At 45.9% G+C, this 12,820-nt stretch overlaps 1 long non-coding RNA gene and 1 other non-coding gene across 3 annotated transcripts; both read left to right on the forward strand.

Annotated features, from left to right (window-relative positions):
• On the forward strand, positions 1 to 1,734 carry LOC123589313. Of its 2 annotated transcripts, none has more exons than XR_006708252.1 (2): positions 1 to 326; positions 1,389 to 1,734. It is a non-coding gene; the product is annotated as an uncharacterized LOC123589313 (long non-coding RNA). The 2 variants fall into 2 exon arrangements; XR_006708253.1 differs by lacking the exon at positions 1 to 326 and adding an exon at positions 335 to 943.
• Positions 1,735 to 6,284: 4,550 nt separating this feature from the next.
• On the forward strand, positions 6,285 to 6,356 carry TRNAW-CCA. The gene has a single exon. It is a non-coding gene; the product is annotated as a tRNA-Trp (tRNA).
• Positions 6,357 to 12,820: the final 6,464 nt, after the last annotated feature.

Here is a 12,820-nt window from a genome sequence, read left to right on the forward strand (position 1 = left end):
TAGATATTACAAACAAATAAGCTTTAACAAATTATTTTTTCAAGATGAGCCAGGTGCGGAGGCGACGTGGGGGCCTCCATCCTCAACAATGGGCGATTGGGGCCCACAGGTGACCGTCTGCTCCCTTCTCCGCCCCGCCTCTGGGGAAAGGGAGATCGGTAGGCCGCTACGCCTTGGGAGCGGCCTCTACCTCCTAGACTTCTGGGCGCCAGCGTCTGGGTTGAGAAGGGAAGTCGATGCGCAAAGTGGGAAGGGGGCTCCCAGACAGTCACTTCGATGTGGCGAACACCCGTGTTCAGGGCCGTATCACTCTCGCCCAGGCAGAGGTGGGCAGCTAACTTCTCTTTTACCCTCCCCTTCCCTGAGCCCAGGCCTCCCCGCCTTCCCGGAGCAGAAGCCTGCGCTCCGCAGGTGGAAGCGCGCCCGGGGCCAGGCTCTGGCCTCACCCCCAGCGGCGTCCGGCCCAACCCCCTGCTCGTCCCAGCCTCGCTCCACTCTTGGCGCCTCCAGCCGGAAAGCGTGGGGGCGTGGGGAGGAAGGCTGGGTAGAGTCCTGCAGGCGGATCGTGTGGACCCCTTCTTCTTCTTTTTTTTTTTTTTTTTTTTTTTTTCGCATCTAAACGGTTTCGTGCTCCTTGAAACCTCTCTCCAAAGTTCATTTCAGGTTTTCTTTAGGGTGCTTGCGGACCATGGACGGTGTCTGGGGAGTATAACTGAGCCTTAAACGGTGTTTACCTCCAAGTTGGACTGCTGGTCCCAAGCAACCGGAGTCGGGGATGACCCTGACCTTGCGTCTGGTTCTGTAACTCCCACCTTCCCGGGGTGGGCTTTCCTTGATGGGATCTGAACCCCCACCAGTGGCGCAGGGACCCAATGCTGGGCGGGTGGTCCTTGATACTCTGCCGCTAAATTCGCCGGAGGAAATCCCCTTCCCTTTCACTGAGGTGATTGCCTTGAGCTCAGTGGGTGACACGTAAGGTCCAGGGTCTGATCCGAGATCGCATCTGCGAGGGGAGAGCCCGGGGCAGAGCGCTTGGCTTCTGGAGAGGCTCTGGAGCGGCTGGCGTGCGTGAATTGGAGAGCAGGGGCTGGCGAGCGGCGGAGACCGCTGTCGGGGGAGGCTCACCCGCACGAGGGAGGGAACGATCGGTGGCACCTGCATCCCCTCCTTTTCCCCTCCCCCCATGCCCGCCACCTGGCACGCGTGGGGGATCAGGCACCGCAGACATCCAGAGCCTGGAAGGCCACAGAGAGAGGCCGGAGGGGAGCGCCGTGATGACCCCTCCCTCGGGTGGAGGGCCTAGGGGCACAAGCAATGATTTTCAGGTTATGAACGGGGCGGGGGTGGGGTGCAATTTATTCCAGAGATATTTGTATTCCCCATGACAGGATCAGCTGCAAGTGCGTTCCCGTGCAGACACTACTGATACATTTTCAGAACCGAGCGACCATGAAGGAAGACGAACCATGAGGTGAGAACCACGTCTTGACCTCAAAGCTCTGTGCTTTTCGTCGTGGGAAGTCTCGGGATTGTTCCTGACAGTTACACTTAAGAGCTCATTACAGATCATTGGGCCGAATTGGCACTGAGCCGCTATGTGGGAAATTGGTGAAAATTTACATCTATAAAAGAGTGGACCATTTCACAATATATACATATATCAAATCATTCTATTGTTTATCTGAAGCGAATACAGTGTTATATGTCAATAAAAAATAGTACATGTGCAGCGGGCGCCTAGCCTCCAACTCTTTTTTATTTTTTCACATTTATTTCTGAGAGACAGAGAGAGACAGAGCATGAGCAGGGGAGGGGCAGAGAGAGAGGGAGACACAGAATCTGGAGCAGGCTCCAGCTCTGATCTGTCAGCACAGAGCCTGATATGGGGCTCAAACCCATGAGAACCGTGAAATCACGACCTGAGCTGAAGTCAGATGCTTAACCGACTGAGCCACCCAGGCGCCCCTAGCCTCCGACTCTTGATCTCAGCTCAGATCTTGATCTCAGGTTCCCGAGTTCAAGCCCTCCCTTGGCCTCCACGCTGGGTGTGGAGCCTACTTAAAATAAAACAAAGCTTTAAAAAATCAATACATATGCAGGAAAAAAAAAAAAAAAGAGTGAACCACCTATTCTGCCATATACTTGAACAAATACCTCCACTCTATTTTTTCAATGTTTATTTTTGAGAGAGAGAGAGAGAGTGTGAGTAGGGGAGGGGCAGAGAGAGAGGGAGACACAGAATCTGAACCAGGCTCTAGGCTCTGAGCTGTCAGCACAAAGCCCAACCCAGGGCTCAACACCAGGCTGGACTCCGGGCTCGAACCCATGAGATCATGACTAGAGCTGAAGTCAGCTCCTCAACAGACTGAGCCACCCAGGCGCCCCCAATACCTCCATTCTAAAACAAGGACTCCTTGGGGCACCTGGGTAGCTCAGTCGGTGAAGCCTCTGGCTTTTGCTTTCAGCTGAGGTCATGGTCTCAAGATTGGTGAGATAGAGCCCATGGAGCCTCTTGGGATTCTCTCTCTCTCTCCCTCTCTGCCCCTCTCCTACTCACACACACTCTCTCAAAATAAATGAATAAACTTAAAAAAAATAAAAATAAAACAAGGCCTCCTCTTAGAGACAATTCCCATGGATGTAATGGAGGGGTTTAGAGTTTTCACTCCCAAGAGTGACCCAGGATAAATGACCCATCCAAACTGTGAGGGGAACTTGTTCACCCCAGACTCTTCTAACTGGGCAATGATGGAAAAGCTGGAACTGTTCTTGCCACTTCTTTAGATAAATCACTTTGGGCAATTTGCTTATCTTCTGTTTCTCCATTTCCTCTCCAGAGAAGTGGGACTCATAATAACAATGTCTACCACAGAGAGTATGTAAGAAGATTAACAATATACTTAGAAGGGGCAGGAGGCTTATAGCAAGCATTCCCCTTAAATGTTATATGTTACAATTATCTTAATTCTTTCATTTATCTTTTCACTGAGATCTATTTGATATCCTACGAGGGCATTTGGTGTTAGAGGTCTCCTTGGGGGAATAGAAATCCACACACCCAGTTTGGAGCTGTGGGAGAATTCCTCATTTCAGACATAGAAATGATCAAGTCCTTGTCCTGGCCGTACTGTTTACTGTTGTTACTTCAAATTATTTTTAAAGATTTTATTTTAAAGTAATCTCTACATCCCAGGTGGGGCTTGAACTTACAAGCCCAGTAGAGTCACATGCTCTACTGACAGAGCCACCCAGGCACCCCGACTGTTCTTTTACTTTAAAGTGGCCTCTCATTAGGGGTGCCTTAACTGAGTGGCTCAGTTAAGCATTTGACTTCTGCTCAGGTCACAATCTCACGGTTCGTTTGCCCCAGCCCCACGTAGGGCTCTGCACTGGCAGCTCAGAGCCTGGAGCCTGCTTCAGATTCGGTGTCTCCCTCTCTCTCTGTGCCTCCCCGACTCACACACTCTCTCTCAAAAATAAACATTAAAAAAGTAATAAAATGGACTCTCATTGAAAGGACATATATCTATAGATGCTTTACATCTCATAAGTCCCTATTTTCAATTTAAAACTAGAATCATTTGCTGTATTTGAAAAATTAAACCCATTTTTGAAACAACAAAAAGATACTTTTCTTCTTGTTGCAAATTTTAGTGACTCGGTCCAAGCTCTGAGAAATGCTGGCAGAGTGAAGTCTGGTTCTTCTGTCGCTGCAGCAAATTCACTGCAGCACGTACAATGGAAGCTTTACTGTGTGTACTCTCTTATAAATGGCATAGGACCTTCTAAGTTTCCTCCAGGGGGTCTGGGTATGTGGTAAAAAGTAAGGCCCATGTAGAAAGGCAGCCTAGAACCAGAGACCTCAAGTCTTCAGTTTAAAATGTCCCCAACATGGCACAAAAACAGACACTCGGATCAATGGAACAGAATAGAGAACCAGAAATGGACCCACAAACATATGGCAAACTAATCTTTGACAAAGCAGGAAAGAATATCCAGTGGAATAAAGACAGTCTCTTCAGCAAGTGGTGCTGGGAATACTGGACAGTGACATGCAGAAGAATGAACCTGGACCACTTTCTTACACCAGACACAAAAATAAACTCAAAATGGATGAAAGACCTAAATGTAAGACAGGAAGCCATCAAAATCCTCGAGGAGAAAGCAGGCAAAAATTTCTTTGATCTTGGCCGCAGCAAATTCTTACTCAATAAGTCACCAGAGGCAAGGGAAACAAAAGCAAAGATGAACTACTGGGACCTCATCAAAATAAAAACCTTCTGCACAGTGAAGGAAACCATCAGCAAAACTAAAAGCAACAGACAGAATGGGAGAAGATATCTGCAAATGACATATCAGATAAAGGGTTAGTATCCTAAATCTATAAAGAACTTATCAAACTTAACACCCAAAAAAACAAATAATCCAGTGAAGAAATGGGCAAAAGACATGAATAGACACTTCTCCAAAGAAGACATCCAGATGGCCAACCGACACATGAAAAAATACTCCATGTCACTTATCATCAGGGAAAATACAAATCAAGACTACAATGAGATACCACCTTACACCTGTCAGAATGGCTAACATGAACAACTCAGGCAACAACAGATGTTGGTGAGGATGCAGGGAGAGAGGATCTCTTTTGCACTGCTGGTGGGAATGCAAACTGGTGCAGTCACTCTGGAGAACAGTATGGAGGTTCCTCAAAAAATTAAAAATCTAGAACTACCCTACGACCCAGCAATTGCACTACTAGGTATTTATCCAAGGGATACAGGTATGCTGTTTCCAAGGGGCACATGCACCCCAGTGTTTATAGCAGCACTATCAACAATAGCCAAAGTATGGAAAGAGCCCAAATGTCCATTGATGGATGACTGGATAAAGAAGGTGTGATATATATATATATATATATATATATATATATATATATATATACATACATACACACACACACACACACACACAATGGAGTATTACTCGGCAATCAAAAAGAATGAAATCTTGCCATTTGCAACTACATGGATGGAACTAGAGGGTATTATGCTAAGCAAAATTAGCCAGAGAAAGACAAAATCATATGACTTCATTCATATGAGGACTTTGAGACACAAAACAGATGAACCTAAGGGAAAGGAAGAAAAAATAATATAAAAACAGGAGGGGGACAAAGCATAAAAGACTCTTAAATATGGAGAACAAACAGAGGGTTACTGGAGGGATTGTGGGAGGGAGGATGGGCTAAATGGGTAAGGGGCATTAAGGAATCTACTCCTAAAATCATCGTTGCACTATATGCTAACTAACTGGGATGTAAAAAAATAAAAATAAATTAAAAAAATAAAGTGTCCCCAACAGAGCTAGTCTGACAGGCTGTCTGTGACCCACGAATGAGGAAGTACCTAAACTACTGTTTGTTCCCAGCTCAAAATCATCATTCTGGTCTGGGCGTCCTAAAACGCAGAAGTGGAAGGTTTCCAGTTACACCGGCAAGGATATGGCGGGATCAGTCTTGGAATTTCACTCAAGGAGCCTTTATGATGCCCACGTCGGGGACACCCGGCTGTCACATGCCTCCTGCGTCCACAATCTCCCTGATGCCGGCTCCGCTCCATTCACTCAGCGCAATCAATGAACGCGGCGCTGCTACGGAAACGTATTACCCGTGGTCACGCCCCACATCCCAACCGCAAAGCGTCACTCTCCCCTCCTCGACCCCTGGGTCTTTTGTGTCAGCAGTGCTCAACCTACTTATTGTAGTGTTCCCCCCGCCCCCGTATCTAATAAGACTTCTACAATGAATATGTGAGCTTTTTTTTTTTTTTTTTAAGCAAAAGAGAAAAAGAAACTTCTAAGTGCCCTCTTTGAGAAACGGAAGTAGTCTCGCTCCTTAGGTGTGACCGGAGCGCAAATCCTCCTGTTGCTCCGCCTGCTGAAGGACTTGGAGAGAAGAGACCCGCGCCCCTGGCTCCGCTCTTGCCTTCCCTGGGAGCTGCGATTGGCATTTCCACAGGCAACGCTCCCTAAAAGCCCTGGGGAGGTGGCTTTCCCGAATTACGAGTATCCTCCCAGCCCTCAGCTCCTCCTTTGCTTCATTTACATTTACATTTTGCTTTGAATAGCCCCGTTGTAAAAGGGACAGAGAGCTCATAGCCAGTCCCAAGTCAAAATAAAAGCAGTGTGGAAAAAAAAAAAAAAAAAAAAAAAAATACCGGACGCTGCACCTGACAACTGCTGAAATGCATGTTGTCCTAAAGGACAAAAACCCGGGCAGCTTTCACGACCTCGTGGCGCAACGGTAGCGCGTCTGACTCCAGATCAGAAGGTTGCGTGTTCAAATCACGTCGGGGTCACAGCGGTGGCTTTTCTGTTTGGCCACCGAATCAATACCGAAAGCGTCTGTCTGCTACCTCCCAACCTTGGGCTTTCTCTTTTTCTTTAGTCCAAAGGGACTTCTTGGGAACAATTCAGCAATGGACAGGCACTTAAACTGAAGGGTGAGGATGACCTGGAAGGGAACCCCCCCCCCCCCAGGAGCAGACATATAGGTCGTTGTGTCCCTATCCTTATCGGGACTATGCTTCAGAGAAGACATTAAAACAGGGCAGACTTTCCTAATGAATTCACTCTGGTGTAAAAGTAGTTTTGCTGGGTCGCTAGCCAGGCATGGCACAATCTCTCTGGTTGCTTTTGTGTCATTTTGAAGAAGATGTCGGTTTTCCAGTTCTCCCACCCTCCCCCACCCCCCACAAGCTCACACACACATACAGTTTTCATGGTTTGAGCTTCCTGTCGAAAGTCTCTGAACATTGTGGTTAAAGAGAAAATACTGTGAGGTTGGTTCAAAATGTATTATGTTGAGGATGCTGTTCTTGAACTTTCTGAGAGTGGAAATTGCCCTGGCATTTACCACCTTTTAATTCAGGATTCATTAAAAATCGTCCTTCCAGTAGAGATTTGAAACTATCAGGTTTCAGATACAAACCAGTTGCCATGACCTGAGAGCAAGGAGAAACCCAGCAGAAAGAGAGATCGAGGTGGACGTATCATGATTAAGCTTTCATTACACCAGCCTCACTTCCCCTTTCAGTTTAAAAGTCTGTCCTTTGCTGAGCTTAAAAAAAAAAAAAAAAAAATGTTCTAGGGATTTTTTTTCCTCTTTCTTTCTTTGGTAATCTCCAAACCCAACGTGGGTCTTGAACTCAAGACCCTGAGATCAAGAGTCTCTCACTCTACTGAATGAGCCAGGCAGCACTCTAGGTACTGCTTCTAAAGTTGTGAATGCCTGATGAAATCTTGGAATCGACAGCATAGCACTTGCTTTGAAGCTAAAGTGATGTGAACACGCAACCTTCTGAGCCAGTGAGATGCGTTACCGTGGTTCTGGCACCAGACCCTCTTCGTGTATTTAACATCTGGTAATTTCCTCAGTTCTCAGTTGCAGGGGTTAATATTTGCTATCCATGCACCAGACAGTTTGGGCTTCTCTGGGCTTCTGGTCCTTTTGTTATGGAGATATACAAAGCAAGATGAAAAGGTCCGTAAAGTAGAGGTAAACGGGAGGGGAGGGTGCCTCAGAGAATTCTTGCCTTCACCATTCAGAAACAGCCTCCCCTCCCTGGAGGTTTGAAGGTACCGCTATCCATCCCCCACAGTGCTGCTGGGCCCGCCTCTTCTGAAGAACTTCAGGTTCTAGCATCCCCTAGAACAAATTTTATTCAGAAGGAATGTGAGGTGAACTGGGGAGAGTTCTTTTGACACAGGAGCGTCCTCAGAAGCGGCAGGCGCTAGGTGAAATTCTACCCACCCAGGGAAAGCGGGCGGGAGCAAATGGAAGGAAATTTACATGAAGGTCAATCATCTTCCTGGGATCTCAGATTGGGAGCATTCTGGGTTCTTAGCTGGAGCCAAGTCCTACTCAGAGGACACAGAAGTGGCGCGGGGACCCGACCTGTCATCCCTGTCCCCCCCTACGTTCACATTCCTGGAAGGGACCTGCAGAACTGACTCCCCAAGTCATATGCCTAGAAACAGTCAACCTTGACCATCCCTCCTTTCCCTAAGTTCAAATGCCTGGACCTGACCTACACCTTCCCCCTCACCCCGCCCCCATCATCCCTTGCCTTCTGTAAAGAGAAACTTAGGCACTGCTGTGGGTGAGTTTCTTTGCTTCTGAAGGTTTCCCCCTCTTTACAGTGACTCAGAGCAGTTTTCCTAATTCATTTCCCAAACATTTGCATAATCATAATAGCATAATGCACACACAAAATGTTCCAGGATATTCAAGCACTGTTGTAGGAGCTGGGGACAGGCCAGAGAACAAAACAGACTGGACTTTCAGGGAAGTACGATTCTCTTTGTATGTCTGATAAGATTTGTACACGTGACAGAAACGACCCAAGAGGGAGGCAAACACCGAGGCGACCACGTGGTGGGGATGGGGACTCTCTTCCAGCCGTTAACACAGAGCGTTCTTGAACTGCACCTTTGACAAAGACTATGTGGTTGGTTTGTTCTGTTTTAAAAAGAAGGCAATTGCTACCTTTTTCTTTTAAAGAGTAAAATATGTTTACTTGTTTTTGAAATTTATTTTGAGAGACAGAGAGAGCATGAGTGGGGGAGGGAGCAGAGAGAGGGAGAATCCCTAAGCAGAGAGCCTGACTTGGGCTTGAACCCATGAACCTTGAGATCATGAACTGAGCCAAAATCAAGAGTTGGATGCTTAACTGAGTCACTCAGGTGCCCCGACAACTGAGTACTTAACTATTATCACACCCTTGTCTCTGAAAGACTAATAGCACCCTACTAAGAAGGCAGAAGAGATATGGTAAATAATGTCACAGAAATCATGGTCTTGGTTGGGACCCAGTTGGGGGAAGAAAACAGCTGGGGAAAATTTGAACACAACAAACAAAAAGAGTAAATTGGAGAACTGTTGACAAAAATCACCAACTCAAACGTCATGTGGGAGAAGACACTAAGCTCAAACTCAGTCCCCAGGGTACAGTAGGTACAAGCAGGCTCTGTGCTGTCAGTGCAGAGCCCAACAAGGGGCTCCGTCTCGTCAATCGTGAGCCAAAATCAAGAGTCGGACACTTAACCGACTGAGTCACCCAGGCGCCCCTTTAATGATATATTCTTTTCTTGTACTCACATAAAAAAGGAGAGTAAAATGATGAAGGCATTGCTAGACTCTTCACCTTCAGAATTCTGTTTTTCTGAATCATTTTCCCACTCAATGTTGTCTGTGCCCATGTTTTCCCATGGTATTTTTCTGGCTACTCTTACCAAGCGTATTGGTAATATGGCATCTCTTAAGTACTCTTAAGTATGCTCCACTGTTGTCTCTGGGATTTTCTTCCATGCTGTTGATATCCATGATGTGGTGACTACTCACCAGTGACACCTGACCAACAATTGTAAGGCACTTCTGGATAGCAGAGATATGAAAATGTAAAAGAAACCTGCGTGTATTAGAATCAGGGGAAACAGTAAAATCTACTTTTTATGAAACAACTGTGACAACCACTCCTGGATCATTTCTGTGTATATTGTGTGTTCCTTGTCGTGGTTTTGAGATTCAAGCTGAGAAGTGCCTTCAGTCAGAGTGTATTCACTGTCTTTGTAAGGCTTTATGAACAGTGGTAGTATCATGAGTATCTGCACATCACACTGCAGAAAGAGGTCCTGTTAATTTAATCATCTTTATTAAAATTTTGCAGTTAAGCTTTTATTTGTATTTTGTATTTTAAGCTTAAAGGACCTAAAGCTGCCTGTTATGATTATGTTGGGGAACATGTTGATGGGAAAATTATTTTCCTTCATTATTTAAGACAAAACAAGATAGGTGTGCCTGGGTGGCTCAGTCGGTTGAATGGGTTGGTCTTTTGACTTTGTCTCAAGTCAGGATCTTACAGTTTGTGGTATTGAACCCCAGTTTGGGCTCCATGGTGACAGCATAGAGCCTTCTTGGGATTCTCTCTCTCCCTCTGTCTCTGCCCCTACCCTGCTCTCTCTCTCAAAATAAATAAACTTAAAAGATAAAACAAAACAAGATAAACAAGCATACATTCATTTGAAAAGTATTGCCCTAAAAGTGCTCAGAAGGCATCTCTGAAGGTATGAGCTAGGTTATGCTATAGAATCAAACAACCTGAAAATTCTCAGTGACAACAAGCAGGGTGTCTTTCCTACTCATGCTAGGTGTCCATGTCTGCACTCCAGAACCCAGACCGATCGAACAGTCTTATATATGAGATATTCTAAGTCTCATGGCAGAGGGAAAAGAAATGGCAGACTAGAATCTGACTCTTAAACAGAAAAGGATGGCTCTCTCTCTCTCAAGAGAAGGTTATTGCAAGTCACAGATCCAAGCCTGAATTCAACTGGGCAGGAAAGTATGATCCTCTTGCAAGGAGGGGCAGCAAAGATTTTGAACAATAATGTAATAACTCTAGGCGTGGTTAAGATACACCTAAGGAAAGACACCCTTGATGTAATCGGTGCCTCCTTCCACTTCCCAAATGTATATTTTTTAAAATTTTAAACGTTTATTCATTTTTAAGACACAGAGAGAGCAGAGCGTGAGCAGCGGAGGGGCAAAGAGAGAGGGAGACAGAATCCAAAGCAGGCTCCAGGCTCTGAGCTGTCAGCACAGAGCCCGACGTAGGGCTAGAACTCACTGACCGAGAGATCATGACCTGAGCCGAAGTCGTATACTCAATGGACTGAGCCACCCAGGCGCCTCATTCCCAAATATTTTAGATACTCCATGACTTTGGGATTGAGTACAGGGAAGTTTTATTAGTCAGAATTCTCCTGTGAAACAGGACCCATAGGAAATATATAGATAGATAAAATGTGATTTATGATTAGGGATTGGCTCCTGCAATAGTGGGGCTGAAGTCCCATCTGCAAGCTAGAGATCCAGGAAAGCTGGTAACAGGTTCTAGTCCACGCCTAGAACCAGGGGAGTTAATGGTGTAAATTCCAGTCCAAGTCAGAAGACCCAACAACCAGGGGTGCTAATGTCCAAGGGCAGAAGATGGATGTCTCAGCTCCAGCAGAGAGAGCAAATATGTCCTTCCTCTGTCCTTTTATTCTATTCAGACCCTTGATGGATTGGATGATGCCCACTAGCATTTATGAGAACATCTTCTTTACTCTGCCTACCAATTCAAATGCATTATAATCTCTTCCAGACACATCCTCACCTAGACACCAAGAAATGTTTTACCAACTATCTTGTCACCCCCTAAAGTAGACACATAAAATTAACCCAAAGCTGGATTTATTCCTACCTGAAAACCTGTCATTGTTCTGTGAAATAAATGGTAGTGAACTCATTGACTAAGAGAGAGGGGTTGGTCATGAAGCAGAGTTTAGTAAAGCAGTATTTGCAATGGCTGCTCAGAATGGAGTCAGAAGGGGAGACAACCACTTATACAAGGAGATAGCTATGGATAAACAAAGGACTGCTAAATTATGCTAGGACCTAGCTGAAGCTGGGATTCATAATCGTGGAAGGACATCTTCTCAGCACTCAATTTTGTTGACAAGGATCTGTGCTTGACACTGGGACAGTGATGCACAAAATATGCATGGTCTCTGTCTTCATGGAGCTTACCGTCAAGTAAGGAAGGTATACATTAAAAATGTAGCAGAAAAAAAATGTATAATTACAGGGGCGCCTGGGTGGCGCAGTCGGTTAAGCGTCCGACTTCAGCCAGGTCACGATCTCGCGGTCCGTGAGTTCGAGCCCCGCGTCGGGCTCTGGGCTGATGGCTCAGAGCCTGGAGCCTGTTTCCGATTCTGTGTCTCCCTCTCTCTCTGCCCCTCCCCCGTTCATGCTCTGTCTCTCTCTGTCCCAAAAATAAAATAAACGTTGAAAAAAATGTATAATTACAAATTGTGGCAAGTCTACAAAGAGAATGAACAAGGTTCTGTGAGAAAATCAATTTGAATTAAGGGGAAGGAGTTCAGGGAAAGCTTCCCTGAAGTGACTTTTGAACTGAAATCTGAAGGATGGTAGAGAGAGATTCTAAATAAAGGGAATGTGTAAAGGACAGCAAAGAATTTGGGATGTGCGAGTTACCAAAAAGCCTATGTAATAGAGGAGTTTTGAGAATGAAAGGAAGATAGTAGCAGGTAATTCAGGATTGGCACAGCCAGATTATGTAGGGTTTTATAAATTGTGCTAAGGAGTTTGTCTTATTCCAGAGCAGAGGGAAGTCACTGAAGGGTTCTGAGGAAAGCGACATAAACAGATTTAATTCTCTTCTCTTCTTTTCTTAAATTTAGAGAGAGAGCAGGGGAGAGGCAGAGAGGAGAGACTGAGAATACCAAACAGGCCCTACATGATCAGCGCGGAGCCTGATGCGGACTGGAACCCATGAACTGCAAGATCATGACCTGAGCTGAAACCAAGTCAGACCCTTAACCAACTGAGCCACCCAGGCGCCCCCCAGATTTAATTTTTTTTTTTTGTTTTATTTATTTTTGAGACAGAGAGAGACAGAACACGAGCAGGGGAGGGGCAGAAAGACAGAGGGAGACACAGAATCCGAAGCAGGCTCCAGGCTCCAGGCTCCGAGCTGTCAGCACACAGCCTGACACCGGGCTTGAACTCACAAACCGCCAGATCATGACCTGCGCTGAAGTCAGAAGCTTAACCGACTGAGCCACCCAGGCGCCCCTCCCCAGATTTAATTTTTAAACGTTCATTTTGGCTGTCTTGAATAGCATGGATTGAGAAAGGCACGATTAGATGTGGAGGAACTATTCAGGTGGCTGGTAATTTGGACTGCAAGGACACGTG

The sequence above is a fragment of the Leopardus geoffroyi genome, chromosome E3 (genome assembly GCF_018350155.1).
Source record: "Leopardus geoffroyi isolate Oge1 chromosome E3, O.geoffroyi_Oge1_pat1.0, whole genome shotgun sequence".
NCBI classification, from domain to species: Eukaryota; Metazoa; Chordata; class Mammalia; order Carnivora; family Felidae; genus Leopardus; species Leopardus geoffroyi.